This window comes from Capsicum annuum, chromosome 6 (assembly GCF_002878395.1).
Source record: "Capsicum annuum cultivar UCD-10X-F1 chromosome 6, UCD10Xv1.1, whole genome shotgun sequence".
NCBI classification, from domain to species: Eukaryota; Viridiplantae; Streptophyta; class Magnoliopsida; order Solanales; family Solanaceae; genus Capsicum; species Capsicum annuum.
The window spans coordinates 123,575,165-123,602,836 of NC_061116.1; the positions used below are offsets into that span (position 1 = coordinate 123,575,165).

General features: G+C 34.7%; 1 pseudogene; it reads right to left on the reverse strand.

Moving 5' to 3' along the window:
* Nucleotides 1-352: 352 nt before the first annotated feature.
* LOC107873061 lies at nt 353-27,672 on the reverse strand (annotated as a pseudogene).

Consider the following 27,672-nt stretch of genomic DNA (forward strand, 5'->3'; position numbering starts at 1 on the left):
GTGTTGGTACACGAATTGTAATATTCATTCAAATCAATTGGGAAGAATAAATTCCCCCACCAAGGCGTGTGGCTTCACACGACGTAAATCAAAATATTTGACTCAAACGTGTGGAGCTGCATGCCTTAGTAAAGAAAATATTTAAAAAAAGGGTTGTCTAACAGCTGCTGCTAACGGTAGAACTAAATCGTGGATAGCCCCACACTTTTACCCGTTTGGTCTCTTTCAGAAATAAGCTTCCCTTTTGGAATTTTTGTTTAAAAAAGTAGCCCTTATGGCTCTGGACTCACAAAACATTGCCTTGCTTGACATCTGTCAATCAACTGTTTTCTTCACACGAAAGTCCCAAATCTAAACAAGAAGACCAAGGTATTCATCATTCCTAAAGTCAAGTTGGAGTTTGTCCTCAGTTTTCAAAGAAAACAAACAAGATTGGCGTAAAGATAGCCCAAGAAGGACATAGGAGGAATCATAAGGACGATAAGGTCCAAGATGTTGTTATAATTCCAAATGATATCTAATATGGAAGATAGTTTTGGTTACTTGCTATTCAGAAACACCCGTATGCTAACTTTATGAACAGAGAGACGTAACTAGTGTATGGTAGATGTGAATGGAAGGACCAAGATGACTAGAATAAAAGCATCCTAACAAGGACTAGCACCAAATTGGGATCTTCATTTATGATCATGGAGCAATAGAAAAATGTGATCACACAATATTTTCTCTCAACTTGATGTGTGGCCTGTACTCCTGCTACCACTAGAAGAGGTACAACTCTGTCGAACACCAGAATGAGAAACAGGATCACCTTTTGAGAACATTGAACCAACTGGACCGCTTGCTAGGGTCGAGAAGACTACCTTGCTGGATCCAGAAACAAGTTCATCTAAAGTCTGAGGAAGAGGAAGATGGAGCCAAAGTACCAGCAGAAGATCCAACAGGATAAGGCGCAACAGGCATATCACCGAGAGAAAATGCCTGAGGGACTGTAACTTATTCCCAGTAGATGGTCAAACTTGCAAGAAGGTGCAAATTTGCACACTCCTATTTGTGAGCAGTGAAAGCAAATTGGTGCACCCTAAGAACAATAGAAAGAGCCGAAAAAAAATTATCTTCCAGTTTAAGCATAGTTGTTATTAAAGCACAAAATTCAGTCTGTTATAAAATCAATATGCCTCAGTAAGAAACAACTGTTTAGAATAGAGAAGGAAATCAAAAGATGAATCAATTGCTAGACCTTGTAGCTATGCTTTTAGAATTCTTGCAAAACTTTCATGTATACGACTATATAGTGTTCACTGTCACAATGCTAGTTATTCCTGGTTATGATTTACAGTACTATATGAAGACGGGGATGTGAAAATTTGGTGCTTCCTGCTACGTTATATAGTAATGAATCTACAACTGCCTAATTGAGATTACAGAGATGCAGCAGAACTTAGTTGTCGTTTCATTGTTAATATTTTTCCAATATAACTAGAAATTGCAAATTTGCACTTAGAAATACTAACAAAATGTTGGCAGACAATCTGTTATTATCTAGTTAATTTACAAGCAAGAAAAAATAGCAAAGCATTAACTTGCAATGAAGAATCTCAATCTAAGAATTGAATGTTAAATTGCTTACTTGACAAAGAGGAAAACCCATAGTACTGAGGTGGGTGATGGTAATTACACGAAGATCCATATTTGCATTCCGCAAACTTCATGTAGTAGTGGCATTAAGGTTGCCCGAGTCTTTCTGGAAATGCAAATTCCTTCTAGATGTTGCTTGAAGCAGTAGGAGAAGCAGTAAGAGACATAAACGGTCCTGTGTAGGCAGGTGTTGAAGCGACGTTTGGGAGGCACTGGACTAGCCGAAGCCTGTACCATATAATTTAGGGATAATTATCCATATGTACAGGACAAATTAACAGCTTTCTGAGACTATGACCCAATAAATTTTTACATGTAGATTAGCCAACATATATTCATAATGAAAATATAAAATCAAATCTCTTTCTATGTTATTTTTAACTTCTTCTGCATACCGTAGAATCCTCTTCATTTTTTTTGGTTTTTCCTTTTAAAAAATATGTATAACATGATGTATAAAAGTGTGCACTTTTATACATTGCATATACATTATATATAATGTATTAAGTAATGTATCTGTTTGGTATATGTATAAACAATATATAACTTTTTAAACAAAATATTCACACTATTTCTAGAGAATTTGAATCCAAAAGGAGAGTGATTAGATCAAAACGCAAAGAACTCTACTGCTTTTTCATTTTACAACCTATTAAAGTTCCTAAAAGTTGATGTATTTTTATGGGAACTTGCATCTTGATATTGAATAAATATTATAAATAAATTAATTGATAACTTATTTATATTATTTTAAAAAGGGAAAATTACATAGCATAGGAGACAAACATGAGCTCATAATTACCATAGATGGTCAATGTTTAAAATAATTACCATATATAGTTATCTACGCCAAGAACTCTATTGCTTTTTCATTTTACATACTATTAAAGTTCCTAAAATTAGATGTATCTTTTATGGGAACTTGCATCTTGATATTGAATAAATATTATAAATAAATTAATTTAACTTATTTACATTATTTTAAAAGGAAAAATTTATATAGCATAGGAAACATGAGCGCATAATTACCCTCTATGGTCAATGTTTAAAATAATTACCATCTATAGTTATCTATAGCTAAGTTTAACCATATCTTCCCCCTATCTCTCCCCCTCTATCTCGCCTCCCTTCTCCCGCCCCCTATCTACGCAAAGAACTCTATTGCTTTTTCATTTTACAACCTATCATAGTTCCTGAAATTTGATGTATCTTTTATAGGAACTTGCATCTTGATATTGAATAAATATTATAAATAAATTAATTGATAACTTATTTACAATATTTTGAAAGGGAAAAATTACCTAGCATAGATGTTTTGCTTTTTAAAAGCTACTACGCTAGACATATAATGTATTGTCAAATAATAAAAGAGGTGAAAGAAGAAGAGAAAGAAAGCACAAAATAGTTCTTCAAATTTCTCCGTTGATTACTAATGAGTAGGTGAAAGAGAGAAAAGGGGTGAGAGTCAAGGGTTTAAAAATAAACTAGTTAAAATGCTAAAATAAGACAATATGTGTAATAAACTAATAATTGGACCAATTTTGATTAACTAGCTGAACGGAGGGTATCTATGGGTAATTATCTCTATAATTTAATACTTGACTATAAATAGTGCATTGCAGGAAACATCAAAATAACAGCTGCAAGAAACACTTACAATATACATATCGGACAAGGAGTCCAATCTCGCATGGGAACCATTTCAAGAAAGAAAAGCATAAAACCATATGATCCAAGAAGGAACCTGAAAGCAACATCCATTCCATATTGTTCAATTGAATGAACAAAAGGAGATTGCAGTGCTCGATAAGAGGCTGGTGAGGGAACAACCGCTGACAAGGGAAAAGGTTCCCCAATTGGAAAAGGAAAAGATCCAGCAGCTACTGATGTTGGCACTTGCACACCGGCTGGCAGTGGATGGTGAAATTTACAGGTGATAGCCATATTTACACTGCCCCGTTTTCATATAGTTCAAACATTTCCTTTCATTATGTGAAACGAACTAAATGAGTCAAATCAGAAAAATAATTTAATGGTAAAACATTTTATAGAAAACACGGAAAAGGAACAAAAACATAAAAGAATGGAGATAGGAATACAACGAGACAGAAGGAACATAATGGACATGAAACTAAAGCAGACCAGTCGCAAGGGGTAACCATGAATGTCATGTGTCACCAGGCTTGGAAATTCCTCTCCGTGTCTTGGATGGTGATATTTGCAGGAAGCACCAAATTTACATATCCCCGTCTTCATATAAAACTGTAAATCATAAACAGGAATAATTAGCATTGTTACGATGAACACTATAGTCTTATACATAAAGTTTTGCAAGAATTCCAAAAGCATGACAAATAGCCATCTAACTTTGTGACAAGTCTGTAAATATGCTGTTTAATCATTGATAAGCAACAAGTTCCAATATAGTCCATAATCCAAATTGACATGTTGACCAAAGTAGACAAAGGCCTGACTCTCTAACACAATGAACAAAAAAAAAAAGCAACTAAAAACAGCTGGAACTTTAGATAATATCACACATTTATATGAAACTTATGCTCTAAAAACATGCAATATACATTCTTTTGGCTATAAAATCATGTCATTAAGAGTAAAATGAAAGATTGAAAGTTATATATGTTTCGAAATTTAGAAAGATATTATTCTTGTCGGGATAAACTAAAAAGGAAATTGTGACACACAAAATGGGATAGGACAGTTGCTTCACTAACTAGGAAAGTGGACGATTTTGAGCTAGATGAACATTTCAAGTACCCCAACTCAACTTCAAAATCTTAAGAAAACTTGTTAAAGAACATATGCAAAGTTCCATGGAACGTTGGAGACGGCACTAAGAGGTTGTAATTGGTGAAAAAAGACATGCAGCTGTGTACAAAACAGACCACTGCAAGATTGCATTTCAAATAGCTGATTGGCAAAGGTTTGTTAAATCTCATGAAATATATATATAGAAAATAAAACTGATTTATATTTGCACGTTTTTATTATGAAATGGACCTGAAAGATAGATAACATACTGAACTTGCAAACTAGGAATAACACCTGATCAATTGCATAACATGTGCAAGGAGTACTTAATTTCAACACTAAATGAATTCAACATTGCTCCACAAGGTGATTGTTATGGGAACATAGATGTTCAAATAACAATGTTAAGATGAATGTGCACTCATACAAGATTAAACCATATCAGAATGATCACCTCCTATAAAAGGTGCAAACAATACACATAGAGAATAAGACAAGAGGTCACTTTGAGATAATTTGGTCAGATACTATGCAGACCTACAAATGGGAATGTGACAGAAGGTGCTAGCAACACACATAGAGGATAAATGGAATGTTGCTAGATATGATTTGATTACGTACTATTCATGTCAACAAATATATCCGTCTATAGTGTGAATCATGATCATTGGAAGTGTTAAAAGTGTAGATGAGCTAGACCTTTTTTATAAGGTAAAGGAAAAAAAAAAGAGGATGAGCTAGGCCTAGAATCTCAAGGAAGGAAGTTTGTTTCGAAGGACCTACAATCTTTTGAATCGATATACTTTTCAAGAAAGTAGAACACAATGAAAGCAAAACATTTGTTCAGGAAATAGCAATCAGTTGGAGTTAATGTGATGAGTCCTTTTAGCTTAAGTAGTGATGTGTATATTAATGGAAAATGTAGATAACTTCTAGTTAATAAAGAACCTAAATGATTGAATATTGGAATGAAATAGGTCCGTGTGAAGAAAAATGGACGATGAGGATTCACATTAGCTGAACCTAACTAGCTTGCAATTGACACGTGACCTTTTTTCTTTTTGGTCGTTTTAAACTAAGTTGCACGGATTCTTCACTTTCAATGCCGCACCCGTGTTGGATTTTCCAAAAACAAACTACTTTGGGAGAATCTGACACTTACTTGTTGTCATTTTTGAAGAGTCCGAGCAACATAAGTTTTAAAGCTATAATTCGTCATAAGTAAAGTCTTTATAGATTTAAGCTCTCATTAGATTTAGCATTTTCCTTAGTTTGGGTGGGGAGACCACAACATTATTTAGAAAATTACAATGAAACATATTAGCATTACTTTGGAAACATGAACCAAGAATGGTGTTAAATTCCTACTTTATACGAAAGAAGACCCAACTTTTGTAGTCCTCACAAGAAATTTTCTCGTTCATTTTATCCCAAATTGAAGCTCTAACGACCTTGCAAGTTCTCATCCATTTTGGTAAATTTGAATAATTATATGAGACTCTTAAGTGCTACCAGGAGTGATGATGTCATGGATAAGGTAATAGTGACACCACAAAATAACTGTTTATTCGACCAAATTTGAAATTGATCCAAAAGTTAATTGTCTTTCCCTTTCATGGAAATACAATTACTATCCTCTCTTAAAAAATACATGAGACACACCATCTCCATTTTGTATCTAGGCATGTATAATAGCTAAGAGTCATCAAAAAATTTTTCCCTAAGAGGTGGTGAGCAGTGGGGTGGACTGATCAAGCGGTGGCATCAGTGACCCCGGATTTTTCAATTAGGAGGTTTAAAATACAGAAAAACTAAACACACAAAAGAGTCGAGAAAATTCAACATCTACTATATATGCATAAAAGAAAATTTTAACCTTATATATGTAGTGTAATTTTTTGGTAAAAAGAGCTCTATTGAACTCCTTCCACCCATCAACTATGCCCTGGGTGGCACCATTCAAGCATTAGGATGGGGAAGGAGATAATGAATTCACCATGTCATTTATGAAACTTATTATCCCTACTTCTACTTGAAAAATAGAGGAACAACAATAACAACATACCCAAGATAATTCACAGTATAATTCACAAGTGATGTCTAGGGAAAACAGAGTATACGTAGACTTTTAGCCCTGCCTCATGGAGATAGACTATTTGGAAAGACCCTTGGCTCAAGTACATCAAATCAAAGTAATGAAAAAAATACGATAGTAAGAAATAATGACAACTAATAAGGAACACGAACAGTAAAACAGAGGGAGTACTTTTTTGGACAATTTTGTTTCAATGTGGCTGTTCATAACGTACAAAACTGGAAGGAGCAGTAAAATAATACTATTGTTTTATCAAATTTCTCTTTCAACTTGTCAAATTTGATAGCATGCATGGGTGAACGTTGACATGGAAAAGAGCGTGGATACACTCCTTCAAATTAATGAGATTGGCGAAAAATAAAAATATATTTAAATATCAATATCCACAGGGCAGCTAGTGTAACACACCTCTTTGGCTGAGGTCGTCTCAGGGAGTGACTATCAAATAGTCAATTATCCAGTGTTTTGGACCAAAAACAATTTAAGCATACACAGTAAAAGGTGTCAAGGTCAGGTGTTATCGAACTATTAAGCCTTTATTTATATTGACCTGATGACTTGTCTTACTCCCTGTGACAGGGATACATAGGGAAAGGCAGAACAACTAAGAGCATCAAAATGAATTCTTACGTAGCCAAATGTTTTTCTCTAGGAAATTTTGCTTTATATGGTGATAAATAGGAGTATTAGAAAAAGTTGAGCAATATCCCATATCACAACACAAGTATCAACCAGATCCCGCAAAGGCAGTAAAACATTGCCTCGCTTGGAATCTGTCAATGAACTGTTTTACTTACAAGAAAGTCCCAGATAAAAACAAGAAGACCAATGTATTCATCATTCCCAAAGTCAAGTTGGAGTCTGTCCCCAGTTTTTAAAGGGCACAAACAAGATTGGCATAAAGATAGCCCGAGGACATAGGAGGAATCATAAGAACGATAAGGTTCAAGATGTTGGCGTAATTCCAAATGATATCTAATGTGGAAGGCGGTTTTTGTTACTTGTTATTCAGAAACACCCGTATGGTAATTTTATGTACAGAGAAAGACATAACTAGTGTGTGGTAGATGTGAATAGAAGGACCAAGATGACTAAAATAAAAGCATCCCAACAAGGACTAGCACCAAAATTGGGATCTTCATTTATGATCTTTGAGCAATAGAAAAATGTGATCACTCAATATTTTCTCTCACTTGATGTGTGGGCCTCACCTTCGTGGCCTGTACTCCTGCTACCATTAGAAGAGGTATAACTATGTCAAACACCAGAATAAGAAACAGGATCACCTTTTGAGAACATCGAACCAACTGGATTGCTTGTAGCATAATAGAAGATGCTTGGGTAGAAAAGACTTCCTTGCTGGATCCAGAAACGAGTTCAGGCCTCAAGTCTGAGGAAGAGGAAGATGGAGCCAAAGTACCAACAAAAGATCCACCAGGGTACGTGCAACAGGCCTATCAGCGAGAAAAGATGCCGAGGGACTAACTTGTCAAACTTGCAAGAAGGTGCAAATTTGCACACTCCAATTTGTGAGTAGTGAGAGCAAATTGGTGCACCCTAAGAACAATAGAAAGAACCGAAAAAAAATTATCGTCCAGTCTGAGCACAGTTATTATTAAAGCACAAAATTCACTCTGTTAAAATCAATATGCCTCGGTAAGAAACAACTGTTTAGAATAGAAAAGGAAATCAAAAGATGAATCAATTGTTGGACCATGTAGTTAATGTAGAAACAAGTCAAACTTACAGTAAAGTTAGATGGCTATTTGTCATGCTTTTAGAATTCTTGCGAAACTTTCATGTATAAGACTACATATGTTCACTGTCACAATGCTAGTTATTCCTCGTTATGATTTAGAGTACTATATGAAGACAGGGATGTGTAAATTTGGTGCTTCTTGCAAATATCACCATCCAAGACAGGGAGAAGGATCTCCAAGCCTGGTGACACAAAACATTCATGGTTACCCATTGCGACCGGTCTGCCTTCTTTTCATGTTCATTATGTTCCTTCTGTCTCTTTGTATTGCTATCTCCATTCGTTTGTGTTTTCATTCCTTTTCCTCTCTAAAAAGTTTTACCATAAAATTATTTTTCCGATTTGACTCATTTGTGTTCGTTTTACAGAATGAAAGGAAATGTTCGCACTATATGAAAACAGGGCAGTGTAAATATGGCATCACCTGTAAATTTCACCATCCACTGCGAGCTGGTGTGCAAGGGCCATCAGTAGCTGCATCTTTCCCATTTCTAACCGGGGAACCTTTTCCTTTGCCAGCGGCTGTTCCCCCAACACCACTTATCCAGCACTGCAATCTCCTTTTGTTCATTCAACTAAACAATATGGAATGGTTGTTGGCAACTGGCCAATTGTAAGGCCTACTCTGCTTTCAGGTTCCTATTTTCCTGGCACATATGGTCCTATGCTTTTCCCTCCTCCCTCCTGAAATCGTTTCCATGCCGGATTGGACACCTTGTACGGTATGTATATTATAAAAGTTTCTTGCAGCTGTTATGTAGAGCTTTCTTGCAATGCACTGTTTAACTGTCAAGTGTTAAATTATAGAGATAATTACCCACAGATACCTTTCGGTTATCTAGTTAATCAAAGTAGTCCAATTATTAGTTTATTACACATTATCTTATTTTAGCATTTTAACCGGTTTATTTTTAAACAATTGGCTCTCACCCCTTTTCTCTCTTTCACTGACTCATTTGTAATCAGCAGAGAAATTTCAAGAACTATTTTGTTCTTTCTTTCTCTTCTTCTTTCACCTCTTTTAATATTTGACAATGAATAATTTGTCTAGCGTAGTAGCTTTTAAAATAATATAAATAAGTTATCAATTAATTTATTTTGGCAAAATGGTATACTGGTTTGTATTTGTCCGAGTTTGTAAAATGGACACTCTACTTAGCCCTTTGTCATATGATCCCCTCAAAACACAAGATTTTAAACCCTTCTGACAGTTGACTAAACTTAAGTGGTAACTTAATGGGTGAGCTAGAATAAATGCGTGATTTCACACACATAGGAGCGTACACACAAAAAATTAATTAAAAATATATTTTATAAAAAAAGAAAGAGAAATGTAACATTTGTTCTTCTTTGCTCCATCCACCCTCGTTCCTTTACCCCACCCTCAATTTACCCCCATTTTCACCACCAAAAAAGCTTTAATTAACATTTGAAAAAGAACATTGTAAAAGGGAGAACCTCGACAATGGACCCAAACAAGAAACTCGTTGTTTTGATTCTTTTCTTAAATTAGAGTACTAGAATTTTAATTGATAAATGAATCATTATTCTAATAGAATCGATGAGGTGGCTACTTGTGGTGTTTCACTGGTCAGGGATTGATGGCCTGTTGATTAATTTGGATGGATCTAGTTCACAGGTTGGTGGTGGTTTTTCGATGGAAGAAAGCATCAATAGAGGAGGTGACTGAGTTGGTTATTTGGAGGTTTAATGGAGATTGTTCATGATGTTGTTGGTGGAGAAAGAAGAAGGGAGGAGAGGAGGATGAGAGGGTAAGGGGTGACATTAGTTCACCGGCTGGCGGTGTTGATGTAGAATGGGTAAGATGAAATAGGAGGTGGGTGTTTTTTGCTATATTAATGGATGGAGTATTGGTTGTTGTTCTAATTGTTGTGTGTAAGACAAAAGAAAAGAAAAATGGTGTGAGGGAGGTGGGAATAATGATGTCTATGGTTATGGGTTGAGGGAGGTGGAGATGGTGGGGTCGGTGGTTGTGGGTTTGGGGAGGTGGAGAAAGGCGAGAAATATGAATTTTATTTTAAAAAATAATTTTTTAATTTATTATTTTATTTTTTATTTAATATTGTCGATTAATAATTTTAAAAAATAATTAATGAAGATAATTACGACATGACATTAATTTATGTGATATAGATCTGACGTATCATTTATTTTAGGGTGAGTAAACTACATACATGGTAGAAAGGGTTTAAAATCTTGTGTTTTGATAGGTTAAGGGGTTCAAATGATAAAGGACTAAGCCGAGGTTTCTACTTTAAAAACTCAGATAAGTACAAGAGTCCAGTAGACCATTTTGTCATTTATTTATTCTATAGAGTGGCAGTCCGTCTGGCCATAGTGATAGAGCGGAATGTTAGCCAGTCAAACAATCCCACATCCAAAATTGAAGGTGGCGGAAATGAGAATATTACGTTGGATGTGTGGGCTTACTAGAGGGGACAGAGTTAGGAATGAGATTATCCAGAAGAAGGTGAGAGTGGCTTCGGTGGAGGACAAAATGCGAGAAGGAACGCTGAGATGGTTTGGGCATGTGATGAGGAGGGGCGAGGATGCCCCAATTCGTAGGTATGAGAGGCTAGCTCTGGATGGTTTTAGGAGGGGTAGAGGTAAGCCGAAGAAATACTGGAGGGATGTAATTAGATATGACATGGAGCAGCTTCGGCTTACTGAGGACATGACCCTAGATAGGAAGGTGTGGAGGTCGCGAATAAGGGTAGAAGGCTAGTGTGAGTGTGGAGAGATCTTGTGTAGCCGGGTTCGTAATCTTAGGACAGTGTACTTAGGTGTCTTTGGTATGTGAGGGTATGTTACTACCAGGTGGGGGTCCTATTTCTTATTTCTTACTTCCTGTTTTCTTATTTAGTGTTGTCCTTATTTCTCGTATTTCGTATTTTCTCTGGTTTCTATTCTATTATTTCTTATTCCTGATTTTCTGTTGTGTCATCCATCCCCTTGTTTACTATTCTTTATCTTGAGCCGGGGATCTATCGGAAACAACCTCTCTTACCTCTTCGGAGGTAACGGTATGGACTGCGTACATCTTACCCTCCCCAGACCCCACTTTGTGAGAATACACTGGGTTTGTTGTTGTTGTTGTTGTATATCTGCTTGGTATAAGTATGTATAAACAATATACAACTGTGTTAAACAAAATATTCACACTATCTCCAGGGAATTCGAAGCCAAAAGGAGAGTGATTAGATCAAAACGCAAGGAACTCTATTGCTTTTTCATTTTACAACCTATTAAAGTTCCTGAAACTTGATGTATCTTTTACGGAAACTTGCATCTTGATATTAAATAAATATTATAAATTAATTAACTGACAACTTATTTACCTTATTTTAAAAGGGAAAAATTACATAGAATAGGAAACACGGGCTCATAATTACCCTATATGGTCAATCTTTAAAATAATTACCATCTATAGTAATCCATAGCTAAGTTGAACCATATCTTCCCCCTATCTCTCTCGCCTCCCTCCTGCTGCCCCCTTCTCTCTCTTTGCGTCCCTATGCCCCTCCTCTCTTACAATAATCTAAAGTCTCTCGTTTTTAAAAAAAAAAAATCATACAAATTGTTATTAATTATATATTATGTTTCAATTGACTATTAATTCAATATTTGTATCTGTTGAATTAATATTCGATTATGTATTACTCGTATACTAATTCAATATTCGTATATATTTCAATTGTATTCATATATGTATCAGTTGCATAATTCAAACATATATGTGAATGTATTTTTCAAAATTTATATGTGAATGTATCTTTGCATATGTATATTTGACTCCCTTTTTCAAATGTATATTTGAATGTAATTTGTATATAATATAGTGTATATTGAATATGAAAGATTGTATAAATGTAATATCGATTTGTATATTATCATAGTGTATATTGAATAACTTTGAATATGTACATATAAATTTTGCAGAATGTATATTGACTCTGTATATTATATACATTTTACAGAATGTGAATATACAATTTATACAAATATACAAGTTCCTACAAATGTAAAAAAAATAGAGAAAGAGAAAGAAGAGGAGAGAGAAAAAGAGGGGCAGCAAGATGGAGGGAGGCAGTGAGATAGGGAGAGAAAATGAGAGTGACGAGAGACAGAGAGAGATTTAAGGCATATCTATGTTTTGTAGTTATGCAAAGTTTAACCATAGCCTTGTAATTATAGAGTAAATCTTATCTATTCGTGATGTTTTGCCAAAAGGGAAAAATTACATGGCATAGATGTTTTGCCTTTTAAAAAGCTGCTACGCTAGATATATAATTTATTGTCAAATCATAAAAGAGTTGAAAGAAGAGAAAGAAAGCACAAAACGGTTCTTCAAATTTCTCCGCCGATTACTAATAAGTCAGTGAAAGAGAGAAAAGTGGTGAGAGTCAAGGGTTTAAAAATAAACTAGTAAAAATGCTAAAATAAGACAATATGGATAATAAACTAATAATTGGACCAATTTTGATTAACTAGATGAACGGAAGGTATCTGTGGGTAATTTTCTCTATAATTTAATACTTGCCAGATAAATAGTGCATTGTAGGATAGATTAATAATGTTGCAAGAAACACTTACAATATACATACCGGACAAGGAGTCCAATCCGACATGGAACCCTTCCAGGAGAGAAAAGCATAGGACCATATGAGTCAAGAAGATAGGAACCTGAAAGCAGAGTAGGTCTTACAACTGCCTAGTTGCCAATATCCATTCCATATTGTTCAATTGAATGAACAAAAGGAGATTGCAGTGCTCGATAAGAGGCTAGTGAGGGAACAACCGCTGGCAAAGGAAAAGGTTCCCCAATTGGAAAAAGGAAAAGATCCAGCTACTGATGTTGGCACTTGCACACCAGCTGGCAATGGATGGTGAAATTTGCAGGTGATACCATATTTACACTGCCCCGTTTTCATATTGTTCGAACATTTCCTTTCATTCTGTGAAACGAACTCAATGAGTCAAACCAAAGAAATAATTTAATGGTAAAACATTTTATAGAAAACACGAAAAGGAACAAAAACATAAAAGAATGGAGATAGCAATACAAAGAGATAGAAGGAACATAATGGACATGAAAATAAGGCAAACCAGTCGCAGGGGTTAACCATGAATGTCGTGTGTCACTAGGCTTGGAGATCCCTCTCCGTGTCTTGGATGGTGATATTTGCAGGAAGCACCAAATTTACATATCCCCGTCTTCATATAAAACTGTAAATCATAAACAGGAATAATTAGCATTGTTACGATGAACACTATAGTCTTATACATAAAGTTTTGCAAGAATTCCAAAAGCATGACAAATAGCCATCTAACTTTGTGACAAGTCTGTAAATATGTTGTTTAATCATTGATAAGCAACAAGTTCCAATATAGTCCATAATCCAAATTGACATGTTGACCAAAGTAGACAAAGGTCTGACTCTCTAACACAATGAACAAAAAAAGAAGCAACTAAAAACAGCTGGAACTTTAGATAATATCACACATTTACATGAAACTTATGCTCTAAATACATGCAATATACATTCTTTTGGCTATAAAATCATGTCATTAAGAGTAAAATGAAAGACCGAAAATTATAATGTTCCGAAATTTAGAAAGATATTATCATTGTCGGGATAAACTAAAAAGGAAATTGTGACACATAAAATGGGATAGGACAGTTGCTTCACTAACTAGGAAAGTGGATGATTTTGAGCTAGATGAACATTTCAAGTACCTCAACTCAACTTCAAAATCTTAAGAAAACTTGTCAAAGAACATAAGAGAAGTTCCATGGAACGTTGGAGACAGCACTTAGAGGCTGTAATTGGTGAAAAAAGACATGCAGCTGTGTACAAAACAGACCACCGCAAGATTGCATTTCAAATAGCTGATTGGCAAAGGTTTCTTAAATCTCATGAAATATATATATAGAAAATAAAACTGATTTATGTTTGCACGTTTTTATTATGAAATGGACCTGAAAGATAGATAACGTACTGAACCTGCAAAACTCAGAAAACATGAACAAGGAGTACTTAATTTCAAGACTATATGAACTCAACATTGTTCCACAAGGTGACTCTTATGGGAACATAGATGTTCAAATAACAATGTTAAGATGAATGTGCACTTATACAAGATTAGACCATATCAGAATGATCACCTCCTATAAAAGGTGCAAACAATACACACAGAGAATAAGACGAGACGTCACTTTGAGACAATTTGGTTATATGCTATGCAGACCTACAAATGGATATGGATCAGAATGCGACAGAAGGTGCTAGCAACACACAGAGAGGACAAATGGAATGTCGCTCGATAAGATTTGATAACTTACTATGTATGTCAACAAATATATCCGTCTATAGTGTGAAATCATGATGATTGGAAGTGTTAAAAGTGTAGATGCGCTAGACCTTTTTTTTATAAGGTAATGTAAAAAAAGAGGACGAGCTAGACCTAGAATCTCAAGGAAGGAAGTTTGTTTCGAAGGACCTACAATCTTTTGAAACGATATACTTTTCAAGAAAGTAGAACGCAATGACAGCAAAACATTTGTTCAGGAAATAGCAATCGGCTGGAGTTAATGTGATTGCTAGAGTCCTTTTAGCTTAAGTAGTGATGTGTATATTAATGGAAAAGGTAGATAACCACTAGTTATAAAAGAACCTAAATGATTGAATATTGGAATGAAATAGGTCCCAGTGAAGAAAAATGGACAATGAGGATTCACATTAGCTGAACTTAACTAGCTTGCAATTGACACGTGACCTTTTTCTTTTTGGTCGTTTTAATACTTAGTTGTGCGAACTCTTCACTTTCAATGCCGCACCCGTGTTAGATTCTCCAAAAATACACTACTTTGGGAGAATCCGACACCTACGCGTTGTCATTTTTGAAGAGCCCGAGCAACATAAGTTTTAAAGCTATAATTCGTCATAAGTAAAGACTCGATAGATTTAAGCTTCCATCAGATTTAGCATTTCCCTTAGTTTGGGTAGGGAGACCACAACATTATTTAGAAAATTACAATGAAACACATTAACATTACTTTGGAAACATGAACCAAGAAAGGTGTTAGATTACTACTATATACGAAAGAAGACCCAACTTTTGTAGTCCTCACAAGAAATTTTCTCGTTCATTTTATCCCAAATTGAAGCTCTAACGACCTTCCAAGTTCTCACCAATTTTGGTAAATTTGAATAATTATATGAGGCTTTTAAATGCTACCAGGAATGATGATGTCATGGATAAGGTGATAGTGACACCACACAATATCTGTTTATTCTACCAAATTTGAAATTTCTCCAAAAATTAACTGTCTTTCCTTTTTGTGGAAATACAATTACTATCCTCTCTTAAAAAATACATGAGACACACTATCTCCATTTTGTATCTAGGCATGTATAATTGCTAGGAGTCATCAAAAGTTTTACCATCAGAGGTGGTGAGCAGTGGGGTGGAGTGGTCAAGCGGTGGCATCAGTGACGGAGTCACGATTTTTCAATTAGGAGGTTTAAAATACAGAAAAACTAAACACACGAAAGAGTTGAGAAAATTCAACATCTATTATATATAGATAAAGGAAAATTTTAACCTTATATATGTAGTGTAATTTTTTGGCAAAAGGAGCTCTAATGAACTCCTTCCACCCATCAACTGCGCCCTAGGTGGCACCATTCAAGCATTAGATTGGGAAGGCGATAATGAATTCACCATGTCATTAATGAAACTTATTATCCCTACTTCTACTCGAAAAATAGAACAACAATAACAACATACCCAGTATAAACCACAAGTGGGGTCTAGGGAAAACAGAGTATACGTAGACTTTAGCCCTGCCTTGTGGAAGTAGACTATTTGGAAAGACCTTTGGCTCAAGTACATCAAATCAAAGTAATGAAAAAAATACGAGAGTAAAGAAATCGTGACAACTAATAAGGAACACGGAAAGCAAAACAGAGGGAGTAATTTTTTGGACAATTTTGTTTCAATGTGGCTGTTCATAACGTACAAAACTGGAAGGAGCATTAAAATAATACTATTGTTTTATCAAATTTCTCTTTGAACTTGTCAATTTGATAGCATGCAAAAATGTCAATTTGATAGCATGCACGGTTGAATGTTGACATGGAAAAGAGCGTGGATACACTCTTTCAAATAAATGAGAGTGACGAAAAGTAAAAATATATTTAAATGTCAATATCCACAGGGCAGCTAGTGTAGCACACCTCTTCAGCTGAGGTCGTCCCAGGGGGCGACTATCAAATAGTCAATTATACAGGGTTTTGGACCAAAAATAATTTAAGCATACACTGTAAAAGGTGTCAAGGTCAGGTGTTATCGAACTATTAAGCCTTTATTTATATTGACCTGATGACTTGTCTTACTCCCTGTGACAGCAGATACATAGGGAAAAGCAGAACAAACTAAGAGCATCAAAATGAATTCTTACGAAGTCAAATGATTTTCACTTGGAAATTTTGCTGTATATGGTGATAAATAGGAGTATTAGAAAAAGTTGAGCAATATCCCATATCACAACACAAGTATCAACCAGATCCCGCAAAGGCAGTAAAACATTGTATCGCTCGGAATCTGTCAATCAACTGTTTTATTTACAAGAAAGTCCCAGATCAAAACAACAAGACCAAGGCACACATCATTCCTAAAGACAAGTTGGAGTTTGTCCCTAGTTGTTAAACGGGACAAGCAGGATCGGCATAAAGATGGTCCAATTGGAAGGAGAATGACATAGGAGGAATCATAAGGACAACAAGGTCCAAGATGTTGGCATAATGCCAAATGATATCGAATGTGCAAGGCAGATTTTGTCACTTGCTATTGAAAAACGCCAGTATGGTGATTTTATGAACAGAGAAAGACATAACTAGTGTGTGGTAGATGTGAATGGAAGGACCAAGATGACTAAAATAAAAGCATCCTAGCAAGGACTAGCATCAAGAATGTGATCTTCATTTATGATCACTCAATATTTTCTCTCACTTAATGTGTGGGCCTCACCTTCGTGGCCTGTACTCCTGCTACCACTAGAAGAGGTATAACTAAGTCAAACACCAGAATGAGAAACAGGATCACCTTTTGAGAACATTGAACCAACTGGATCGCTTGCAGCGCTCATAGAAGATGCTTGGGTACAGAAGACTTCCTTGCTGGATCCAGAAACGAGTTCAGGCCTCAAGTCTGAGGAAGAGGAAGATGGATCCAAAGTACCAACAAAAGATCCACCAGGGTATGGCGCAACAGGCATATCAGCAAGAAAAGATGCCGAGGGACTGTAACTTATTCCCAGTGGATGGTCAAACTTGCAAGAAGGTCCAAATTTGCACACTCCAACTTGTGAGTAGTGAGAGCAAATTGGTGCACCCTAATAACAATAGATAGAACAGAAAAAAATTATCTTCCCGTTTGAGCTCAGGTATGATTAAAGCACAAAATGCACTCTGTTAAAACATCAATATGCCTCAGCAAGAAACAACTGTTTAGAATAGAGAAGGAGATTAAAAGACGAACCAATTGCTGGACTATGTAGTTAACATAAAAACGAGTCAAAGTACTATATTAGTACAGAATCATTCAAGGAACTGACCACCAGATAACTGATGATTGGATAACAAGATACATCTTGCCAAAAGATCAATGGACAGCTAGTAATCTCTTCTCATAATTAGAATAAGAACGCAACATCAACTCGGCAATAGATGCATAAATAACATAATAAGGATGATAGTACGGCATCATGAAGTCAGTAAATATGGTGTTTTATCATTGATAAGCAGCATGTCCAAATATAGTCCATAATCCAAATTGACATGTTGACCAAACCTAAGTAGCTTCCGACACTGCATCCGTGTTGGATTCTCCAAAATACACTAGTTTTTGTGAAACCGACACGCACCCGTTAAAATATTTGAAGAGTCCGAGCAACCAAACTAGACAAATTCTGACTTTCTAACACAATGAATTTAGAAAGATATCATTCTTTTCGGGATAAACTAAAAAGGAAAGTGTGTTACATAAAATTGGATAGGACAGTTGCTTCACTAACTGGGAAAGTGGATGATTTGAGCTGGATGAACATTTCAAGTACCCCAACTCAACTTTCAAAATCTTGAGAAAAATTGTAAAAGAACATATGTGAAATTCCATGGAACGTTGGAGAAGGCACTTAGAGGCTGTAATTGGTGAAAAAAAACATGCAGCTGTGTACAAAACAGACCACTGTAAGATAGCATTTCTAATAGCTGATTGACATAGGTTTCTTAAATCTCATGAAATATATAGAGAGAATAAAACTGATTAAGGAAGGTACCAAACTTGCAAAACTTGGAATAACACCTGATCAATTGCATCACATGTACAAGGAGTATTTAATTTCTACACTAAATGAATCCTTCAACATTGTTCCACAAGGTGATTGATATGGGAACATAGATGTTCAATAAGAATGTTAAGATGAATGTGCACTCACAAGATTAGACTATATCGGAGTGATCACCTCCTATATAAGAATGTTAAGATGAATGTGCACTCATACAAGATTAGACTATATCGGAATGATCACCTCCTATAAAAGGTGCAGACAATACACATAGAGAATAAGACGAGACGTCACTTTGAGATATTTTGGTTAGATACTATGCAAACCTACAAATGGATGTATGGATCCGAATGCGAAAGAAGATAATAGCATCACACATAGAGGATAACTGAAATGTCTCTCGATATGATTTGATTACGTCCTATGTATGCCAACAAATGCATCGGTCTATAGTGCAAAATCATGATGATTGGAAGTGTTAAAAGTGTAGACGGGATAGACCTTTTTTATAAAGTAATGTAAAAAAGAGGACGAGCTAGACCTAGAATCTCAAGGAAGGATGTTTGTCTCGAAGGACCTACAATCTTTTGAATCGATATACTTCAAGAAAGTAGAATACAATGAAAGCAAAACACTTGTACAGGAAATAGCAATCGGCTGGAGTAAATGCATACCATGTTGGTATACTTTGCATTAGGTCCAGTGATTGCTAGAGTCCTTTTATTCTTAGGTAGCGATGTGTATATTAATGGAAAATGTAGACAACCCCTAGTTATTAAAGAGCCTAAATGATTGAATATTGGAATGAAGTAGGTCCAAGCGAAGCAAAATGGACGGTGAAGATTCATATTAATTGAATTTAACTAGCTTGCAGTTGACACGTGGTCTTTTTTGGTCGTTTTAAAGCTATAATTCGTCATAAGTCAAGTCTTGATAGATTTAAGCTCCCATTAGATTTAGTATTGCCCTTAGTTTGGGTGGGGAGACCACAACATTATTTGAAAAATTACAATGAAACAAATCTACATTATTTTGGAAACATGAACCAAGAAAGGTGTTATATTTATCCCTAATTGAAGCTCTAACGACCTTGCAAGTTCTCACCCATTTTTGTAAATTTGAATAATTATATGAGGCTCTTAAAGCCGGGGTCCTATTGGAAACAGCCTTTCTACTTCTTTAGAGGTAGAGGTATGGACTGCGTACATCTTACCCTCCCCAGACTTCACTATGTAGGAATACACTGGGTTTGTTGTTGTTGTCTATGAGGCTCTTAAATGCTACCAGGAGTGATGATATCATGGATAAGGTGACAGTGATACCACACAATATCTGTTTATTCAGCCAAATTTGAAATTGATCCAAAAGTTAACTGTCTTTCCTTTTTGTGGAAATGATAATTAAACTTAGTACACATTATTCTTTTTCTTAAGAAATTTATTATAGACAAGTAAAAGAATTACGTGGTATTCCCTTTCTACTTTAGTACACGCTTGATTATTAAATTAAAATACTTTTTTATACATAGCTGAGAAAGTTTAAGAAATAATTAAAAATACAGGTTAACTCTCCAAATAGTAATAACACTAAATAATTGCAAACGAGAGTAATTTTTTTCTTCATATTTTTGGATATTTAAATGTTTTAAAAAAGATGGGATAATCGACGTTGTATGCTCCGATCCCTTCGTCCCATTTTATGTGGCACTATTTGATTTGACATGGTATTTAAGAAAAGATGAAGACTTTTAAAACTTGTGGTCTAAAACAATCCTTAGATTACTTGTGCCAGTATAAATCATTTCATTAAGGGTAAAAGAGATATTTTAAAGCTAAATTATTTCTAATTATAGTAAGGTGACATTCTTTTTGGGGATGGACTAAAAAGGAAAGGAAGCCACATAAAATGAGAGGGAACGAGTTTGATTTAGGACAAAAAGTTACGTTAAACATGAAATACTATAGCTCCATATGGCTATCCAAAAAAAACACTATAGCTCCATACACATCTAAGACATTATAATATAGATTTATTACAAAAATATATTATACTAAGAAAATTTTAAAAGTTCTTTATATCTTTTTGATAACCGTGGTATCCGGGCCAGCTATCGCCCACCTCGATTAATTCCACAAGATACCTATCACCTTCCAACAATAACAGGTATCAAGCAACGGCAATAGATATTAGGTAACTCTGTCCACCAAGCTAGAACAAAAGGGCAGAAATCACCTATTTTCTATCTCTATTAGTAATTAAACCTGAAATTTCATGATGCTCAACCCAACTTTATTGAATCACTCGGTCACACCCTTGGATGCAAAACTACATTATATCTTAAACATGCATTCTTTAAGGAGAAAGAAAGATTAAAGTAAGAAAAACAAAAAGCTTTATTTACTTTCCAACTCTTTATGTATAGTTTTATTTGAAGGAACACGTATAAAAGTATTTGTTATATCAAGACTTTTAATTATTTAATTTTAAATCTTTATTTATAAGTGAAACTTACATCATCAAATAACTTGCAGCATTAATTATTTTTTATACTACTTGAACACCGTCTTTCTTTTGTAAAACATGAGTTAGCCAATATAAGTTTAGTTGGAAAAAGATAATGTAGTTAATCCAACATACGGTAAAACACAATTTGAATCATTAAAGTAAAATAAAAAGGAGAAGAGCTTTGGTGCATGCATTTGTTTAAAAATAAAAAGAAAGTCTAAAGTATACTCTAAGAAAATTGTTGTTTTTTTAACTTACAAAAACCACTATATGATTCATAATTTAGAAATATTAAAAAATTATTGAACTACCTTTACAACTAATAGATGCCACAAAAAACAAGAGTCACAAATTAACAAAAAAAATTGCAAATATAAATTTTAATGTTGTTTGGCCCAAGGCGTAGCACAGGCCAAATGCCACTGGCAAACAAAATAAAATACTAGGAGGGACGGATAAAGAGAACTCGTGCATCAACTACCAGAACTTGCACGCCATAGATACTTCAATAACAAGAAGGAAAGAAAGGAAGAAAATGAATCCTCAACTGCCTAATTGAGATTAGAGAGGAGGAGCACACCTAAGATATCATTTCATTGTTAATATATTTCCTATAGAACAGGAAATTACAAATTTGCACTTACAAACACTAACAAAATGTTGGCAGATAGCCTGTTATTATCTAGTTAACTTACAAGCAAGACCAAAATAACAAAGCATTAACTTGCAATGAAGAATCTCAATCTAAGAATTGAATGCCAAGTTGCTTACAGGACGAAGAGAAGACCCATAACACTGAGGTGGATGATGGTATTTACATGAAGATCCATATTTGCATTCCCCAAACTTCACGCAGTAGCGACATTCCGGCTGCCCAGGTCTATTTAGAAATGCAAATTCCTTCTGGATGTTGATTGAAGCACTAGGAGAAGCAGTAAGAGACATACACAGTCCTACAAGTGTTGAAGCAGATAATTGCATAGGCCCATAAACTGGACCTACTCCAGCAGATTGAGTAGATTGGGAGGCCACTGGACTAGCAAAAGCCTGTACGATATAATGTAGGGATAATTACCCATATGTACAAGTCAAATAAACAGTTTTCACAGACCATAGCCCAATAACTTTTTATATGTAGATTAGCCAACATATATTCACAATGTAAAATATGAAATCAAATCTCTTTTTATGTTATTTTTTAACTTCTTCTGTGTACCATAGAACCCTCTTCATTATTTTTGCTTTTCATTTCTAAGAATATGTATAAGAAGATACACTTTTAGACATTACATATACATTATATATAATGTATTAAGTAGTGTATATGTTTTGTATAACTATGTATAAAATATATTCACACTATTTCTAGGGAATTTGAAGCCAAAAGGAGAGCGATTAGATCAAAACACAAAGAATTCTGTTGCTTTCCATTTTACAACCTATTAAAGTTTCTGAAACTTGACGTATCTTTTATGGGAACTTGCATCATTACATTGAATAAATATTATAAATAAATTAATTGATAACTTATTTTCATTATTTTAAAAGCTACTACGCTAGACATATAATTTATTGTCAAAAATAGAAGAGATTAAAGAAGAAGAGAAAGAAAGTGCAGAATCGTTCTTCAAATTTCTCCAACAATTACAAGTGAGTCACTGAAAGAGAGAAAAGGGGTGAGAGATGAGGGTTTAAAAATAAATTGGTTAAAATGCTAAAATAAGAAATATGGGTAATAAACTAATAATTGGACCAATTTGATTAACCAGATGAGCGAAAGGTATCTGTGGGTAATTGTCTATATAATTTAATCCTTTACAGATAAATAGCGCATTGCAGGAAAGATCAATAATAACAACTGCAAGAAATACTTATAATATACATGCCAGATAACTAGTCCAATCAGGCATGGGAACCATTTCAGGAGGGATAAGCGTAGGACCATATGTTCCAGGAAGATAGGAACTTGAAAGTAGAGTAGGCCTCAAAACTGGCCAGTTGCCAAAAACCATTCCATATTGTTCAGTTGAATGAATAGAAGGAGATTGCAGTGCTGGATAAGTCGTTGGTGAGGGAATAGCCGCAGGAAAAAGAAAAGGTTCCTTGTTAGAAAAGGAAAAGATCCAGTTACTGATGCTGGCACTTGCACTGGTAGTGGATGGTGATGGTGAAATTTACAGGTGAAGTCATATTTACACTGCCCTGTTCTCATATAGTGCAAAAATTTCCTTTCATTCTGTGAAATGAACTCAATGAGTCAAATCAGAAAAATAATTTAATGGTAAAACGTTTTAGAGAAGACGTGGAAAAGGAACGAAAACATAAATGAATGGAGATAGCAATACAAGAAGATGGAAGAAACATAATGAACATGAAAAGAAGGCAGACCGGTCGCAGGGGGTAACCATGAATGTTATGCGTCACCAGGCTTGGATATCCCTCTCCCTGTCTTGGATGGTGATATTTGCAAAAAGCTCCAAATTTACACATCCCCGTCTTCATATAGTACTGTAAATCATAACTAGGAATAACTAACATTATGAGTCTATGACAGTGAAAGTTTTGCAAGAATTCCAAAAGCATGGCAAATAGCCATCTAACTTTACTGACCGATAATTCTCATATTCAACAATCACTTAGGTTAATTAGCAGCAAATCATATATTAAAAGAACTCTGAATCTGAACCATAGTTCGGAATAGAATACATACAGTTGATAGATCATTTAGAACAAGATAAGAAATGGAATAGCATAGCGGACGAAACAAATTTTTTTTTCCTCTGATTAGTGATCCTAAATTACAAGAAAAGAAATTTCTTCAACAGCTAAAAGACAAGGCACATCCAAAGAAGAGCTAAATCTATCAAAACCATTAAGTACAACAACAACAACAACAAAAAACCCAGTGCATTCCCACATAATAGGGTCTAGACAGGGTAAGATGTACGCAGTCCATACCACTACCTCCGAAGAAGTAGAAAGGTTGTTTCCGATAGACCCCTGGCTCAAGACAAGGAATAATAATCAAATCCATAATAAAGCATGGAACAAGATGACATAACATAAATATGACACCCACAAGTAATAGTAACTAAAGAAAAGTAAATCAAAATCATTAAGTAACAGATCAAAAAAAAAAAATTGTAGGTTTCAACAACATATTTATCTAAACCACACAGTAGCAATAGTTCACATTCTAAAATTATATCATAAAGTAGAAGGAAAATTTTCAAAAGAACAACAGCGTCAGCATGAAACATGAAAAAAAGGTAAGAATGACAACAATAGCAGCAACAACAACCCAAAAAAAAAAAATACATTATGATCCCACAAGTGAGGTTTGATGAGGAGGGTAGTTTATACGCATGTGTAAATCAATAAATGCTAGAAGACGCGACAAAAGACTTTACACTTTCCAAAAGAACTGTGCATAAATGAACACGGTAAAATTAAACATTTGATATGTGTCAAAACACTGTAGATAATAGAGAGACAAAGACACTGCGATCTTCCAAAAAATTAAACACTCAGAATAAAAAAGTGAAAGATTCGCTACAAGGAAACCATAACCTCACTCTTTCATTAAAAAAAAAAAAAAAAAAACCATAACCTCACTCTAGACAGGCAAGTGGACAGATGAATCAAGGTAAGGTAGACAATCTCAGAAGCATTTCCTCCAACTGAAGCTCGACAATAGCACTCCAACGGTAGAAAGTAGAAACTAACTTCGATTATTTAAACTAAAGCACTTACCAGTAGCCCAATTCAGAAATATATTCCAAAAGACCAAAAGGAATAAAAAAAAAATAGAAGTGGCTTAAAAAAAAGTAAAAATTAAAACAGAGAAAGAGGTCCTTCTCCCTGGACAAACAACAGACAGACGACTCGTGAGAGAGCAAAGTCAGCCAAGTGTGCATTTTTGAGTATCAAGAAAGTCTTGGACATATGTATGACAACTAAATAGAAGAATTTGTATATAATGAAATGGGGAGCTAACGGAAGAGAGAAATGTCATACAATGGTCATTCATAACATATATAAAAAAAAAGACCAATCATAAAACAATAACTACTATGTCTCAGTCCCAAATAAGTTGGGTCAGCTATGACTTCATATTGATCATGTTTCTGTATTTAAATTCATCTCATGCACCAACATTATACAACTATGATCAATCATAATTGGAAGAAAATGATACAAGTATAAGCAAACAAATTGGAAAATGAATACTTAAAATATAGTTCACTGCTAAATACTTCTAGGGTAAACATTACTAGATGCAGCAAAATGATGAACATTATGACACAGCATATCTAGTAAATTAGATCATCCATAGAGCATTTAAAAGATAAGATGAGAAATCTCAGCATGATCAACATTATAATAGAATACTAACATTCTAGGACGACATAAGATGTCATTCACCATATTAGAAATCGGATACGATGGTAACACACAAATCTTCATTGGTTTACAAAAATGGCAGCTCAATCAGTACAAGATCAGCAAAGAAACGTAAACGAAGTTACTGTAAAATGGAGAGCCACATCCAGAAATACATATTTTCTCTCTAATTTGGGGTGTGTTTGGTACGAAGGAAAATCTTTTCCATGGAAAATAAATTTTTAGAAAATGTTTTCATGGAAAATATATTTTTAGAAAATGTTTTCAGGGAAAATAAGTTAGTTTCTTACTTATTTTCTTATGTTTTGTTTGGTATAGAGGACAAAAATATTTTCTACGAAAATGAGTTGTTTCTTACTTGTATTCTTGTGTTCGTTATGCAAGTAGAAAAATATTTTTTCAAAAAATTTTGTATCTATTTAACCAAAAACACTGAGAACGAATAGGATAAGAAAAGTGGGGGTAGGAAAAAATTTTGAAACTCTTTTAAAAAAAAATTAAAAAAAATATTTTTTTCTTTTAGGAGGTGTCAGAATAGGTGGTAAGGGTGAGTAAGAAAGAAGTTTTGAATTTTTTTAATTTTTTTTGAAAAAATTTAGGAGGGGAGGGCAGGAATGGGGGTTGAGGTAAGAAAAAAGTTAAATTTTTTAAAAAATAAATATTTTTTTTAAGGGCGAGGGGTTGGTGGGGGTGAGGATCATACGAGATGGAATAAGAAAAAAAAATTGAAATACTTTTTAAAAAATTAAATAATTTTTTTGATGGAGGTGGTTGGGGATTGGGGATCGAGATAGTGAGTCATTTTGAGAGTTGTATGAACATTTGAACTTGATAGTAAAGTTGAACGGGAGTTTTGGAAAATATTTTCTCATTTTTATTAAATTTGAGGAAAATAAATTAATTTGAAAAATATTTAGCCAACTAAACAATGAGAAAATTGAAAACTTCATACCAAACACACTCTTGATCATTAAACCAACACCAAATTCCAAACTGATTGCTATCACGTTTAATGAAACTACCTGGCAAACAGCTTGACCGAACCTCTCAGGGTGTTCTCCTATAGTAGCTCTAAGTGCTTCCATAACCTGTTATCAGTTTACATACATGAAATTTCTAATCGACTTCACTAAATATCAAAAGTGCAAAACGTACAAACAAAAAAAAGATCATTCTTCTTCCAGACTACAGTTTTAAAGGATTAATAACAAACAAAAAATCAGGAATGACGATAGAAAAAAAAAAACTCAATTTTAGAAGATTAATCTGAATTGAACAGTAACAAAGTAAATCAAGTGATCATTACCCCCTCCGTTCCATCTTATGTGACACCCTTAATGATGCTTGATTATTTGTGTGGTCGAAAATCATTTTATCAAGGATAAAAGGAAAATTTTAAAATTGAATTTTTTCTAATTATAGTAAGGTGACATTTTTTGGACATAGGAAGTACCAAACTACGATTGCGAGGATGATTGAACCGACAACGAGCGCCATAGCCACAGAATCCATTCCTCCGGTAATAACCACAATCGGGTGCGTTGGGCCGTTCAGGATACAATTCTGAGCCACTGCCATTGCCACCGCCAACGCCAACCGACAATTGCAATATAGGCTCTACAGCATTACACCCAACGAGAAAAACAAGATAAAACACGTCAGATACAATCCACATTTACTTGAATTGGTATCCTAAAATGCTAAGCTGCGAGGACTCTTCAAAAATATTGCCGCACCAACACACAGTCTATGACATCTTTGAAGAGTCCTAGCAACATAGCTAAAATGAAATTCAAATGCAGATCCTTCGAGCCTAGTTTCGGCGCCGGGAGAAGTCACTTCTGTCAACGGAGCAGTGTCCATCGGCTGGGTACGACTATACATCTCTATGTTTTTGCCTTAAATTAACTGTAAACACCTATACAACAAAGAGATAGAGCGGAGAAGTAGAGAAGTGTGAAATGGTTTTGATCAAATGACAAAAGGCGTTACAAAAGTATTTTGGAGAGAGAAAAGAGAAATGGCATTTTGTTTTCTGTCACGTGTTGTGTGCACACGTATCTTTACTCAGTACTGTGTGCGTGTTTCAGGTTAATGGAACTTAACGCCTTCCTTCTCACTAAATAGACT